Source organism: Miscanthus floridulus, chromosome 6 (genome assembly GCF_019320115.1).
Source record: "Miscanthus floridulus cultivar M001 chromosome 6, ASM1932011v1, whole genome shotgun sequence".
In the NCBI taxonomy this organism is placed as follows: Eukaryota; Viridiplantae; Streptophyta; class Magnoliopsida; order Poales; family Poaceae; genus Miscanthus; species Miscanthus floridulus.
In genome coordinates, this window is record NC_089585.1 from 106,826,303 (window position 1) to 106,842,349 (window position 16,047).

Sequence of the window (16,047 nt, forward strand, 5' to 3'; positions counted from 1 at the left end):
GAGATGAACTTGGAGTTGATGTGGATCAACTCGGCGATGAAACGGAGGGGAGAAGGGTTAGGAACTCCACCGGTGGAGTGTCCGCCCGTAGAGTGCGGACAGTCCGACGGTGCCACCGGTGTCCTGTTCCAAAAAGATAGGGTCTCACAGAGTGGACCGGACACTGGTCACGTAGTGACCGGACGCTAGGTTCCAGCGTCTGGTCAGTAGTGGCAGTCAGCGGGCAGGCGTCGGTCATCGACTGGACGCTGGCGCTGGAAGTGACCAGACACTGATAGGGTGCGTCCGGTCAAGGTGATGTGTGATGACGCAGGCAGAGAAGTGTTGCTAGAGGTGACTGGACGTGTCCGGTCATGTCCGGTACCTTACTAGAAATGACCGGACGCTGGGGTTGCTGCGTCCGGTCAGTTCAAGCTACTGCGTCCGGTCGATAGATGACCGTTGAGATCGGGCGAACAACATTTGAAGAAGGGGACACATGGCATGCATCGCACGACCGGATGCTGAGGTCCAACGTCCGGTCGATCGGACCGGAGCGTCCGGTCGTCCTGACTTTTGCCCAGTAAAGGGGTAACAGCTCTATTTGTTCATGGGGTTATAAATAGAAGCCATGGTCAGCCTTGGGCCGTAAGCTGAGCACACTAGAGCCTTGGTGGCTTGTGTGGTAGTGCTTGGGAGCCCTCCATCTCACACATACTTGATAGTGATCATCCGATTGTGTGAGTGAGCGATTCTAGTGCGATTGCATCATGAGGTTGCATCGAGTGGCACTAGGTGATCGAGTTGCAAGCCAGTGGTGCTTGTTACTCTTGGAGGTTGCCACCTCCTAGACGGCTTGGTGGTGGTCTCCGTCGAAGCCCACAAGAAGCTTGTGCGGTGCTCCGGAGAAGTGCTTTGTGAGGGGCATTATGCTTGCCCCGCGGGAGCCACGAAGAGCAACTTTAGTAAAGCGTGTCATTGAGCTACCCTCACTTCCGAGGTAGGTTCTTACGGTGCCCGACGTGCGGGCTTGGCGGGTGATGCCAATTAGCCGCCGAACCACCAAGTGAGCGGTCGACACAACGAGGACTAGCGTGTTGGCAAACATGTGAACCTCGAAGAAAAATCATCGTGTCAACCTTGTTCTTCCCGTTGGTTTGCATCCCCGTTACACAAGCTTGCAATTACTTTCATATACATTGAGCTTGTGTTGTTGCTTTTGTAATTAGTTAGCTTGTGTAGCTTGCTAGTTACCTTCTTGCTTGTGTAGCATAGAAGTAGCTCCCTTGCGTGGCTAATTTGATTTGTGTAACCTTGTTAGTCACATTGCTTAGTTTGTGTAGCTAAGTAATTGCGCTCTCTAATTTGGCATTGGTTGCCTTGTTATTGAGCATTGCTAGTGAGCTTAGGTGGCTTTGTGCTTTTGCTTACTAGCATGTGTAGGAGCTCCCTTGTTGCTTAAAGTACTAGTGGCATATGTTTGTGTGACCTTGCTCCTAGAATTGGTTAGGTGAGCTTTATCTAGCCCGGCACCTTTGTTGCTTAGTTAGTATCTTTGCAAGGTGCTAGAGAATATAGATAGAGGGGTGTAGTCTTGGCTAGACCGATAGTTCTAATTCCGTACTTATTTTGGTTAGCCGACACGATTAATTTTAGAAAGGACTATTCAACCCCCCCTCTAGTCCGCCATCTCGACCCTTTCACATAGCAACCTTGTGAGCTTAGCCAAAGCCCTCCCACCCATCTCCATCATTAATTCATCATCCTTATGAGATTTGGAGAGAATCCAAGTGCATTGCTTGAGTGATTGTATCTAGAGGCACTTGGTGTTCGTGTTTTGCTGCCGGATTCATTTGTTGCTCTTGGTGATTGCCACCACCTAGATGGCTTGGTGCAATGGAGGAGGATTGGCACGAGTTGGTGATTGTTCGTGGCTATTTTCCGGTGATTGTGAGGGGACTTGTGCCTTCCCCGGTGGAGTGCCAAAAGGTAACCCTAGTGGATTGCTCATGTCATTGAGTTACCTCACTTGTGTGTAGGTTCTTGTGGTGTGCAATTGTGTGGACGAGGTTTGTGCAACACCTCTTAGCCGCTGAACCACCAAGTGTTGGTCGACACAATGGGGACGTAGCGTGTTGGTAAGCACGTGAACCTTAGGAGAAAATTGGTTGTCTCTTGCCCTTTGGTATTCTCCCAGTGATTGAGTTAGTGTTCATTTTGTGATTGGTTCACTCCTCTACGCGGCGGTATAATCACCTTACTTACTCATTTACATACCCACAAACTAGTTATAGTAAGCTCTTTAGTGTAGCTAGAATTGGGAGCATGCTTTATAGCTTAAGTTCGTCTAGTGGAGCTCTTTAGTGTAGCAAGTGTGAGAGCTCTTATTGAGTAGTGACTTAGTAAATTGTGTCTAGTGATCATAGTAACTAGAATTGTTGGATAGATAACTTGCAACCCTTGTAGAGCTAGAGCAAGTTTGTTATTCGCTATTTGTCATACTAATCAAATTGCTCTAGTTGGTTTGTAGATTTTTAAGTAGGCTATTCACCCCCCTCTAGCCATATTAGGACCTTTCAAGTGGTATCGAAGTCGTGGTCACCGTTTGATTGAAGGCTTAACAACATCGGTATCAAATTATGGCTCAAGTTGTGTTCAACCATATGGGGGGCAAACCACCGTTCTTTGATGGCACAAGCTATGATTATTGGAAGAGAAAGATGATGATGTATCTTGGTTCAATCAATGATCAAGTATGGGATATGACCGAGAATGACTATGCTATCATTGATCCCGACAATCTCACCAACCAAGACAAGACCAACAAGCAATGCAATACAATGGCTCTCAACACCATATACAATGCCATTGATTCCAAAGTGTTTGAGCAAATCAAGGATTGTTATAGAGCTAATGAAGTGTGGAAGAGATTGGAGGAAACATATGAGCACACACCGGCGGTGAAGAGTGCCAAGTTGTATATTCTCAAGGACAAGTTGACAAGCTTCAAGATAAAGGAAGATGAGAGCATTCCGGAGATGTTCCATTGATTGCAAGTGTTTGTCAATGATTTGAAGGCATTGGGTGAGAAGATCAATGATGATGATGTCTCTTATCGGTTCTTGATGTGCTTATCTCCAAGATTTGAGATGTTGAGATTGCTTATCATAAGAGAAGGTTTGAAGGAGATTATCCCTAACCAAGTACTAGGTGATGTCATGACACAAGAGACATACCGTGTGGAAAGGGAAGGGGTTGACAAGGATGACAAGAAGGAAGACGAAGACAACAACAAGAAGAGTGTAGCATTCAAGGCTAGCTCATCATCCAAGAATAAGGGTAAGTCCAAGAAAAAATCAAGTGATGATGAGGATCTTAGTGACATTGATGATGAAGCCATGGCTCTATTTGTGCGCAAGATGGGCAAATTCATGAATAAGAAGGGCTATGGTGCAAAAAAGTGAAGAGATCACACCAAAAGCAAAGAATATGTGAGAAGATGCTACAATTGTAAGAGCCCCGATCACGTTGTAGCGGATTGTCCCTATAGTAGTGACAATGACGAGGATAAGAAGAAGAAGCACAAGAAGGAGAAGAAGATGACCTTTCAAAAGAAGAAGGGTGGAGGATATGTGGTCACTTGGGATAGTGATGGCTCTTCGGATAGTGATGACTCTAGTGATGATGGCAAGAAATCTATCAAGAAAGTACTAGCAAACATCGCTATCAACAACAAGCCCTCCATCTTCGATACTCCATCGACATGCCTCATGACAAAGCCTACCAAGGTAAAATATGATGTGAGTGATGATGATAAATGTGAAAGTGATGCTTGTAGGAGTGATGATGGTGAGGAGGAGTACACCAAGGAGGAGCTCATAGACATGTGTGAGCAAGTGCACACTTGCTTTGAGATGAAGAGAAAGGAGTGCAAAGAATTGCACAAGAAAGTCAAATTTCTTGAGCAATCTCTTGATGAGCTCAATGCCACTCATGAGAGGCAATTAGAAGCCCATGAGAAGCTTGGAAAAGCTCACTCTAAGCTTGAAAAGGCTTACTTCTCTCTCATTGAGCAAGTCAAAATGGAGAAAGCCAAGAAGGAGCAAGTGACTGTGTCTTGTGATGTGGGACTAACATATGATATTATTGATGAATCTTTTTATAAGTCCATTGTTATTGCTCCCACTAACCCTTCTTGTAGCACTCCTACTTCAACTTCACCCTTGAGTGATGGTTTCACTTGTGTTGCTTCACTAATGGTGGAAAATAAGACCCTCAAGAAGGAGGTGAATGAGCTCACTCGTGCCTTAGGCAATACCTATGGTGGAGATGCCCGCTTGCTAAAGTGCTTGGGTAGCCAAAGGTTTTTTCTCAACAAAGAGGGATTAGGCTATACCCCTAAGAAAGTCAAGGCGGCCTTTGTCACTTCCAAAGCTAGCTTTGTGAAGGGCAATGATCGGTTTTGCAATAGATGCAAGCAAGTTGGGCATATAGAGCAATATTGCATGACTAACAAGAACAATCAACCCAATGTATCCTCCATTAGATTTGATTCTTGTTACATGCTTGTTAAGGGTGCCAATGGTATGAAGGCTAAGTTCATTGGTACACCAATTGTGGGTCCAAAGAAGACGGCCATTTGGGTACCAAAGACCTTAGTAACTAACCTTTAAGGACCCAAGCAAGTTTGGGTACCTAAAAAGAATTGATCTTCTTTTGTAGGTCAATTATAAAGCTGAAGGAAGGCATTTGGTGCTTGATAGTGGGTGCACACAACACATGACCGGTGATCCAAGAATATTCAATTCAATCAATGAAAATAAGAGCAATAGGATTGATAGTATCACATTTGGTGACAATGGCAAAGGCAAGGTCAAAGGTCTTGGTAAGATTGCAATATCCAATGACTTGAGCATTTCCAATGTGCTACTAGTAGAGAGCTTAAACTTCAACCTATTGTCGGTAGCTCAATTATGTGATCTTGGTTTCAAGTGCATATTTGATGTGGATGCTGTAGAGATCATAAGTGTAGATGGCTCTAACTTGATATTCAAAGGATTTAGATATGAGAATCTATACTTGGTTGATTTCAATGCTAGAGAAGATCAATTATCAACATGTTTGATCACTAAGTCTAGCATGGGTTGGTTATGGCATAGAAGGCTTGGTCATGTTGGAATGAAACAATTGAACAAGTTGATCAAGCATGACTTAGTTAGAGGCTTGAAAGATGTCACATTTGAGAAGGATAAGCTATGTAGTGCATGTCAAGCCGGAAAGCAAGTTGGTAACACACATCCTAAGAAGAGCATGATGAGCACATCTAAGGCATTTGAGTTGGTGCATATGGACTTGTTTGGACCAACCATATACACTAGCATTGGTAGAAACAAATACGGATTTGTGATTGTGGATGATTTCACTAGATACACATGGGTGTTCTTTCTAATGGACAAAAGTGATGTGTTTGCAATATTTAAATTATTTGTCAAGGACATTCACAACGAGTTTGAAACAACCATCAAGAGAGTTAGAAGTGACAATGGTAGTGAGTTCAAAAACACTAGAATTGATGAGTTATATGATGAATTTTGAATTAGACATCAATTCTTGGCCAAGTATACTCCACAATCAAATGGCCTAGTTGAAAGAAAGAATAGAACTTTGATTGACATGATAAGATCAATGTTGAGTGAGTATAATGTGAGTCATTCATTTTGGGCCAAAGCAATCAACACGGCTTGCTACTATAGCAACTGACTCTATTGTCACCCTATGATGGAGAAGACACCTTATGAGCTATTGAATGGAAGAAAGTCCAACATAGCAAATTTTTAGATTTTGGTTGCATATGCTACATATTGAAGAAAGGCACTAGATTGAGCAAGTTTGAAAAGAAATGTGATGAAGGTTTCTTGCTTGGTTACTCCACTACTAGCAAGGCATATAGAGTTTGGAATTTGGCTAGTGGTACTCCTGAGGAGGTTTATGATGTAGAATTTAATGAAACAAATGGTTCCCAAGAGGAAGATGAGAATCTAAATGATGTGAGAGGCACTTAATTGGTCAATGCAATGAAGAACATGGACATTGGTGATATAAGACCTAGAGAGGTGATTGATGTTGAAGATGACAAGAATCAAGTGCTCTCTAACTCAAATGAACAAGCTAGTGGTTCTCAAGATCAAAGTCAAGCAAGTGCTAGTGATGACAAAGTGCAAAATCAACAACAATTGGCTAGTTCATCATCTAAATCAAATGCAAGCAATCAAATGCTAGTGCTCCAAACAACCAATGTCGCAAGAGATCATCCAATTTCTAGAGGTGTACAAACAAGATCTAGATTGGCATCATTTTGTAAACATTTCTCATTTGTGTCTTCATTGAACCAAAGAAGATAGATGAAGCATTGAAGGATATTGATTGGGTGAATGCTATGCATAAAGAATTGAATAACTTCAAGAGAAATCAAGTATGGGAGTTCGTTGAGAGGCCTATGGATCATAATATAATTGGAACTAAGTGGGTCTTTCAGAACAAGCAAGATCAATATGGCATAGTAACAAGGAACAAAGCAAGATTAGTGGCTCAAGGTTACACTCAAGTTGAAGGTCTTGACTTTGGAGAAACGTATGCATCGTTTGCAAGATTGGAGGCAATTAGGATCTTGTTAGCCTATGCTTGTGCCCACAACATCAAGTTGTATTAAATGGATGTGAAGAGTGCATTTCTCAATGGGTACATCAATGAGCTTGTGTATGTTGAGCAACCTTCCGGTTTCGAAGATAAAAAAAACCAACCATGTTTATGAGTTGAGAAAGGCTTTGTATGGATTAAAACAAGCACCAGGAGCATGGTATGAGAGGCTGAGGGATTTTCTACTCTCTAAGGGATTCAAGATGGGAAAGGTTGACACCACTCTCTTTATCAAGAAGCTTGGAAATAACTTGTTTGTATTGCAAATCTATGTTGATATCATATTTGGTTCAACAAATCAATATTTTTATGAGGAGTTTGGAAAGATGATGGCAAGTGAGTTTGAGATGTCCATGATTGGAGAGCTTAGTTACTTCCTTGATCTTCAAATCAAGCAAATGAAGAATGACACATTTATGAGTCAAGGTAAGTACATCAAAGACATGCTCAAGAAGTTTGGAATGGATGATAGTAAAGCTATTAGTACACCAATGGGGACAAATGGAAGCTTGGATAGTGATGCTAGTGGTAATATGGTGGATCAAAAGATATATCGGTTTATAATTGGAAGCCTACTCTATGTGATCGCATCAAGGCCGGATGTGATGTTTAGTGTATGCATGTGTGCTAGATTTCATGCCTCACCAAGAGAAAGTCATTTGAAGGCAACAAAGAGAATATTGAGGTACTTGAAGCATACATAAAATATTGGATTGTGGTATCCCAAATGAGCAAGATTTGAGTTGATTAGATATTTCGAACTCCGATTATGCGGGATGCAAAGTTGAGAGAAAGAGCACATTGGGCACATGTCAACTATTGGGAAGATCACTTGTGTCTTGGTCATCAAAAAAGCAGAATAGTGTAGCACTTTCAACCGCCGAAGCGGAGTATATTTTGGCTGGTAGTTGTTGTGCTCAATTATTTTGGATGAAGGCTACTTTGAATGACTTTGGAATCAAGTTTTAAAAAGTGTCATTGCTATGTGATAATGAGAGTGTAATCAAGTTAACCAACAATCTGGTTTAACATGCAAGAACAAAGCACATTGATGTCCGCTATCACTTCATAAGAGATCACCAACAAAAAGGGGACATTTGCATTAAGAGTGTTGGCATCGATGATCAACTTGCCGATATCTTCACCAAGCCACTTGATGAGAAGAGGTTTTGCAAGCTAAAGAATGAATTGAACATATTGGATTTCTCAAATATGTGTTGATGCACCCCTATTATATGACATGCCTCTCCTTCGAGCAATCTAAGGTAAAAGTTGATTAGCATGGCATACATCCTTGCTAAGGACATGTTTAGTGCATCTAGTCATTCCTATCATGTCCTAGGCTCATTCATGAAAATCAAATGAATTTGATGCTTGTATGGTACCACTATTGCTTCTATGCTTGATTTGGTCTAATGATAGCATATGACTTGTTTGTGGGCTTGTGAACCTAGTGTTTGATCTAGATTGAATCAAATTGGGAAAATGATCCTTACTTCACATGGTTTTACCCCAACCTATCTAAAATTTGAGCTCGCCTTTTTGTGCTAATTGTTGACAAAGGGAGAGAGAAATTCACAAAGATGGTAAGATAGGGGGAGCAAACAAATGAAATGACATTATAAGGGGATCAATAAAAATTATACACAAGTAGGGGGAGCAAGCTCATAAACTTGTATGTTGCATTTTAATGTGCATTTTATATATTTGCTTGCATAGCACAAGTTTTAAATGTTAATATCTATGCTTGTGTGGTGTATGCTAGTTATAGGTTTGAATGATGAAATGAAAAACTAGCATGCATAGGTTAAGTAACTAGACCCTTGCTTCTAAATGTCGATCTCATGGGGTATTCTAGTTTTTTTGTATGTCTAGTTACTAATGGTGCTAAGGATGGTATATTGGTACACTCCGATTGGTATCACGCTTCAAAGGTCCATCTCTTTACCTTAGCATCATTTGGTAGACATTGTCTCCTACATTTCCTATCTAAGCATATGTGCAAGCTATAATCCAAACTCTTAGCACATATGTAGGGGGAGCAATTGCTACCATTCGGGGTTCATAAAACTTGTCTATATTCTTTTACACATGGTAAATATGATTGGGCAAGCAACATGAATTCAATTAAAATTCAATTCATATCTTTGGGTAAGGGTTGTCATCATTTACCAAAAAGGAAGAGATTGAAAGCTCCAGTTTGGCTTTGATGAATTGATGAAACCCTAAGTGCTAACCTAGTTTATCAAAGTGATTATGAGATAGGTAGCACTACTCCAAGTGATGAAGCAAACGAAGATCATGACATGATGATAATGATGGCATGGTGATGATCAAATGCTTGGACTTGAAAAGGAAGAAAGAAAAACAAAAGGCTTATGACAAAGGTGAAATTGTTAGGAACTTTTTGGTTTTGTAATCAAGACACTTAGAGAGTGTGATCACATTTAGGATCGATAGCCGTACTATTAAGAGGGGTGAAACTCGTATCGAAATGCGGTTATCAAAGTGCCACTAGATGCTCTAACTCATTGCATATGCATTTAGGATCTAGTGGAAAGCTAACACCCTTGAAAATGTTTGTCAAAATATGCTAACACACGTGCACAAGGTGGTACACTTGGTGGTTGGCACATTTGAGAAAGGGTGGAGAAGTTGGTGAATCAAAAGAGGTGTTTTTCAATGTCATACAGTGACCGAACGCTGGTCATGTGGTGACCGGACTCTGGGGAGCAGCTTCCGATCAATTATAAAAGAAGATGGTACTCTCAGCCTAAGACCGGACACAGGCGACTGAACTCTGGTTGAACACTATTCATCATCCGGTCATGCTGATGCGGCGGCGCATAGTGAAGAGGGAGATTGATCGGACGCTGGGTGAGTCTGGTCGAGCATGACCGGACGTGTTTGGTCGCGAGTGGAACCTTACTGGAAGTGACCGGACGCTGGGGTCCTGTGTTCGGTCCTACACTGTAGTACGTCTGGTCACAACTTAAGTGTACCGATGGCTGTTGAGATCGAGCAATCAGTATTTGAAGCAGGGGCCACGTGGCGTGCATCGTGCGACCGAACGCTGGGGTCCTACGTCCGGTCAATACGACCGACGCGTCCGGTCGCCCCGATTTTTTAGGGAATAGAGAGCCAATGACTATATTCGTGGGGGCTCTCTATTTAAGCCCCATGGCCGGCTCAAGCTCACTAGCCATTTGCATTGATATAGCAACCTTGTGAGCTTAACCAAAGCCCTCCCACTCATCTCCATCATTGATTCATCATCTTTGTGAGATTGGGAGAGAATCCAAGTGCATTGCTTGAGTGATTGCATCTAGAGACACTTGGTGTTAGTGTTTCACTGTCAGATTCACTTGTTGCTCTTGGTGGTTGCCACCACCTAGACGGCCTGGTGCAGCGGAGGAGGATTGTCACAAGTTGGTGATTGTTCGTGGCCATCTTCCGGTGATTGTGAGGGGACTTGTGCCTTCCCTAATAGAGCGCCGAAAGGTAACCCTAGTGGATTGCTCGTGTCATTGAGTTACCTCACTTGTGGGTAGGTTCTTGCGGTGTCCAATTGTGTGGACGAGGTTCGTGCAACACCTCTTAGCCGCTGAACCACCAAGTGTTGGTCGACACAACGGAGACGTAGCGTATTGGCAAGCATGTGAATCTCGGGAGAAAATTGGTTGTCTCTTGCCCTTTGGTATTCTCCCGATGATTGAGTTAGTATTTATTTTGTGATTGGTTTACTCCTCTACGCAGCGGTATAATCACCTTACTTACTCATTTACATACCCGCAAACTAGTTGTAGCAAGCTCTTTAGTGTAGCTAGAATTGAGAGCTTGCTTTATAGGTTAAGTTCATCTAGTGGAGCTCTTTAGTGTAGCAAGTGTGAGAGCTCTTAGTGAGTAGTGACTTAGTAAATTATATGTCTAGTGATCATAGTAGCTAGAATTTTTGGATAGGTGGCTTACAACCCTTATAGAGCTAGAGCAAGTTTGCTTTTCGCTATTTGTCATACTAATCAAATTGCTCTAGTTGGTTTGTAGATTTTTAAATAGGCTATTCATCCCCCCTCTAGCCATATTAGGACCTTTCACCTAGTGCTGGTGCATCCCGTCAAGCACCCTATGTGCGTCATCAGTGGCGCTGAGCGTGAGGTCGACGAGCCTAGCAAGGAGGAACTCATTGGTGTCCAACCTGTGGATGTGGAGGTGCGCGTGGATCTAGCGCACGTGCGGGAGGGAGTGGCAAGCCTAGAGGAGCACGACAAAGGCGGTGGCGGTGGCTGGGACGTAGGATTGCAACCACACGGCTATCTACGCACCTTGACGCCAATCTTGTGCCCAGAAGAACAAGAGGCGGGCGCCCCTGAGCCACACCCAGAAGAAGAACGGCCACCACGTCATCGTTGGCGTGCATCGGAACACCCTTGCGATCCCTTGGAGGAAGATGAGCCGCACGGCCACCATGCCCAGCGACTTGAGCTTGCTGAGGCACGTCTCCCACATGAGCCGGCTGCTCTGCTTGTTGGCGATCTTCATCTTCTCTGTCGCCGGGTCGGGCTGTTGGACCTGCACCGCCTGCGCGTACTGCGGGTCTAGGCCCTCCGACCGCCACTTCATCAGCTCCATCATCACCAGGTGCACCATCTCCGACGACACCAGCCTCGTGATCAGCTTGTCCACGTCCTTCTCCTGCTCCGGCGTTAGGTACTTGAATGGCGGGAGGTATCGCCCGCTGACGTCCTTGATGAGGTACAACGGGTCTAGGATGAATGCCACCGACCACGCCAGGTGGTAGCTCCTCCTGAACCTCCTCTCCAGCACGCTCATGGCGATGCCTTCGTCCACGTTGAACTTGCGGCACCCGCCGCCAGGCACCACCGCTGCCCGCTCTCGATGTCGCGCCGCCCGCCCCCGCGCACCGCGCCTGAGCCCACTTCGCGTCGCCGCACCGCGCGCCCTAGGCCGCACCGCCGCCAGGCACCACGTCGCCCTACACCACACGAGCCTGCATCGCACCGCCGCCCGCTCCTGGTGGCATGTGTTTGGACGAGTTGAGGAAGAGCCAGAAAGAGATAAGGGGCACTGCGGTCATTTGGCCTTTTCTTTTCAGGTTTCAAATTTTTTTAATCCATCTATTGCCTGGGTATTTGACGGACATCCAAAAGAGGGGCAGACGGACAGTTCAATTCAAAATAATAAGGGTAAAAACACAAAGTTGAAAAAATAGGGACAAAATCACAATTGGAGTACTGGACAAAGGCAAGAACACAATTTTTCAAAAAAAAACATATTCGTTAGATTTAAGATGATCTAACAATCTAGAATAAAAGAAATATTATGCCACATATAGTCTACATTTAAATATTTTTTTGTGCATGTGACATTCTAAGTTAATAATGTTTTGTCCATATATATACAACAAAGATCAATACATATGTTCAAACCATAGATATATTATAATACTTGAAACATATCTCATATTTAACAAATCCGTCTTCAATCAAGAAAGATACAAATAGCATCGAGACCAACAAAGTTCAAAAAAAAATTTACAATAGAGCCATCAAACCACTGTTGAAACCACATTTTTGCGATAGTTATATCAATTCATGTCATCCTTATTTAAAATCAATTGTTCTCTTAAAATTAATTCTAAACTGGAAATAGAAGTTAAAAAATGTTAATTTGATTTCCATATATATAAATAAAGTTCAAAAATATATCTTTCCTTCTTAAAGGCTAAAAAATGCCACATTGATTCTAAAAATCAAGATGTAACAATAGCAATGAAAAGATATTTTAAAAAATAAATAGAAAAAACAAAGATGGGTTGGAACAAGCATAGAAAAAATATATTGTAAAATTCAATTGCATCAGAACCATGGGAGGTATTACGCATATACACAAGAGCTACCTAGGTGGACACCAATACCTCAACAGCCCATGAAGTTATCGACCCACTGCTTCAACCCATGTGTTCCTACCCGAGGAGTCTTAACATCACTATTTGTGAGATGAATGAACGCTCGAATCATTCATTGTGTAGTGTACAGGTACATATACAAGGTGCCGGTCAATGTTAGCCAAGTAAAACTAACAGACTCCTATATACTTGGGTCAGCTGAGGACCAGGCTACTGGCGCTATGCGTTTGGATTACAACTGAAGGAACTGGTCTTATGCTAGCTAACTAATTCCTGTAGAATAGGTCGCTGACACCCCCCGCAGTTGTAGCTTCGTGTGATCGAATACACAAACTGTCCCTGAATTCAGTGAACAATGGCGTCGGTAGTCCTTTAGTCATGATGTCCGCAAATTGGTACCTGGTAGGTATGTGCAGCACTTGGAATTGCCCTAGGGCGACCTTCTCTCGCACAAAATGTATGTCAAGCTCTATATGCTTTGTCCTCTGATGGTGTACTGGATTCTCAGAGAGATATACAGCAGAGACGTTGTCGCAGTAAATCACCGTGGCTTTGTCGACGTCGACGTGGAGCTCTCGAAGAAGATTGCGTAACCAGCAACACTCTGCAGCGGCGTTTGCTACTACTCTGTATTCGGCCTCGGCACTCGATCGTGAGACCATGGTCTGTCGCTTGGACGACCATGACACGAGGGAGTCACCAAGGAATACGCAGTAGCCGGATGTCGACCGCCGAGTGTCTGGGCAGCCAGCCCAATCGGCATCGGAGTATACCTTCAGTGTTGTCGATGGAGTTGCTGAAATGGTGATGCCGTGCTTGATGGTTCCGCGAAGATAATGTAGTATGCGCTTGACGAGGTTCCAGTGCACGTCTCAGGGAGCATGCATATGAAGACACGCCTGGTTCACACCATAGGCGATATCCGGGCGCGAGAGAGTGAGATACTGTAGGGCGCCGGTGATGCTGCGGTAGAACGTGCCGTCGGTCATAGCCTCGCCGTCGTGTGCTGATAGCTTGGGCTTGACTTCAACCGGAGTTGTGGCCGGTTTACAATTTGACATTCCCGCCCGTTCCAGGATCTCTTCTGTGTACTGTGCCTGGTTGAGGTGGAAGCCAGCAGCATCACGTTTCACCTGTACACCGAGGAAGAAATGTAGCTCACCAAGGTCTTTGATCGCGAAGGCATGACGGAGTTTATCAACGACTTGGTGCAGAAGTGGACTCGACGACGCAGTGAGTATGATGTCATCAACATACACAAGGAGATACACCGTGTTTGTCCCTTGCTTGTAGATGAACAGGGAGGAGTCCGAGCCTGATGCGGTGAAGCCCATGCTGAGGAGATGGTTGCCGAGTCACAGGAACCATGCCCTCGGTGCCTGCTTGAGTCCATAGAGGGACTTGACCAGCAGGCATACGTGGTCGGGGTGGTTTGCGTCGATGAAGCCGGCGGGTTGATGACAATAGACGCGTTCGGCAAGATCGCCATGTAGGAACGCGTTCTTGACGTCGAGTTGGTGTACAGGCCACCGTCGTGTGGCCGCCAGATGGAGAACAGTTCTGATTGTCGCAGGCTTGACAACGGGTGAGAATGTCTGGTGGAAGTCGACGCCTGGTCGTTGTGAGAAACCCCGCACGACCCATCAGGCTTTGCGGCGTTCCAAACTCCCATCAGGATGCAGTTTGTTCTTGAACAACCATTTTCCGGTGATGATGTTGGCACGTTCAGGTCGAGGCATGAGCGTCCACGTGTCGTTGAGCTGCAGCGCATTGAATTCGGCCTGCATCGCAGCTAGCCAGTCGGGGTCGCGTAATGCGGCGTGCACAGATGTTGGCGCCGGCGACGGTGTAGTCGTGGTTGCGATGTGTGCGTATTTGGGATTTGGCAGTCGGATGCCATCCTGTGCACGCGTGACCATCGGGTGTTGATGTGGCTGCTGGTTCGGTGGTGCCACATGTGCTGGGCGCGACGTCGTGGTAGGGGCCGGAGAAGTAGTAGTGGTGACCGGCGCTGCAGCTGTTGACGAACTAATGTGGGGCGCCGCACAGACCTCAGATGGAGGGCTGTGGCTCACATGTCGTGGCCCTATTGCTGCGCTGCACGGGTTGGCGACTGGGGCGTGACGTCGAGGCTGGCGTGGTCCAGTTGGAATGAGGACCTCGTCAGGCATGCACGACGAACAGGGAGAGCCCGACGGCGCTGGTGTTGTATCAGCCTGCACAAACAGAAAACAAGTCTCGTTGAAGTAGACGTGACGTGAGATTATAACTCGCTTGGTCACAGGATTGTAACACTTGTAGCCCTTTTGGTCTAGTGGATAGCCAAGAAAGACGCAGCGAGCAGATCACGATGACAGCTTGTGTGGAGCCGTGGAGGCGAGATTTGGATAACAGAGGCACCCAAAGACCCGTAGATGATTGTAATCTGGGGTTACACCAAAGAGTAGGTCGAATGGAGTATAGTTGTCCCGAGGTCGGCACGGGCGCCGATTGAGTAGGTACGTTGATGCAGCAAGTGCATCTGGCCAGAAGGTGGGTGGGATGGAAGCGTGAAACAATAGAGCGCGGACACCGTCGTTGAGTGTGCGGAGTATGCGTTCGGCACGTCCATTCTGCTGTGACGTATATGGGCAGGTGAGACGGAGCACAATTCCGTGCGTGGCGAAGAACGCACGAGATGCCGAGTTATCAAACTCTTTGCCATTGTCGGTTTGGAAGCACATGATGGGTACTTGGAACTGTGTTTGCATGAACGCATGAAAAGAGATGAGTGTTGGTAGAACATCTGATTTGTGGCGCAGGGGAAACGTCTAGGCGTAGTGTGAGAAATCATCCAAAATGACAAGATAGAATTTGAAACCGGAATTGCTCAGTATAGGTGAAGTCCAGACATCACAATGCAGAAGTTGAAAGGGAAATGCTGAAATATTATTAGAATCGCTAAAAGGTAATCGAACAAGTTTGCCGCGTCGACAGGCATCACAAGTGTGTCGACTCGACTTGGAACACGACAGACTGATGGAGGGGGACAGGCGCTGGAGCGTGCCATGACCAGGGTGGCCGAGGCGAGCATGCCAAAGACTGCTGTCGTTGGAAGCCAGGAGAGCAGTCGCTGGGCGCGCCGGTGTGGTGGGATGCTGACGAAGGGGGTAGAGTTCGCCGGACGAATCACATCGAAGGAGTACCATCTTGGTGCGAAGGTCCTTGATGGAGAAACCCCATGGATCAAATTCAACAGAAATAGAGTTGTCGCGGGTTAGAGCACGAACTGAAATAAGATTCTTAACAAGTTGAGGAGCAATGAGGACATTTCGAAGCTATAAAGAAGAAGCAGAGGTTGGGATGGAGGCAATGCCAGTACAGTGTGCTGGGAAGGACTGGCCGTTGTCGACAATAATTTGACGGTGAACAGTGGGGTTGGGAGGGGAGCTGAGGATACCGGAATT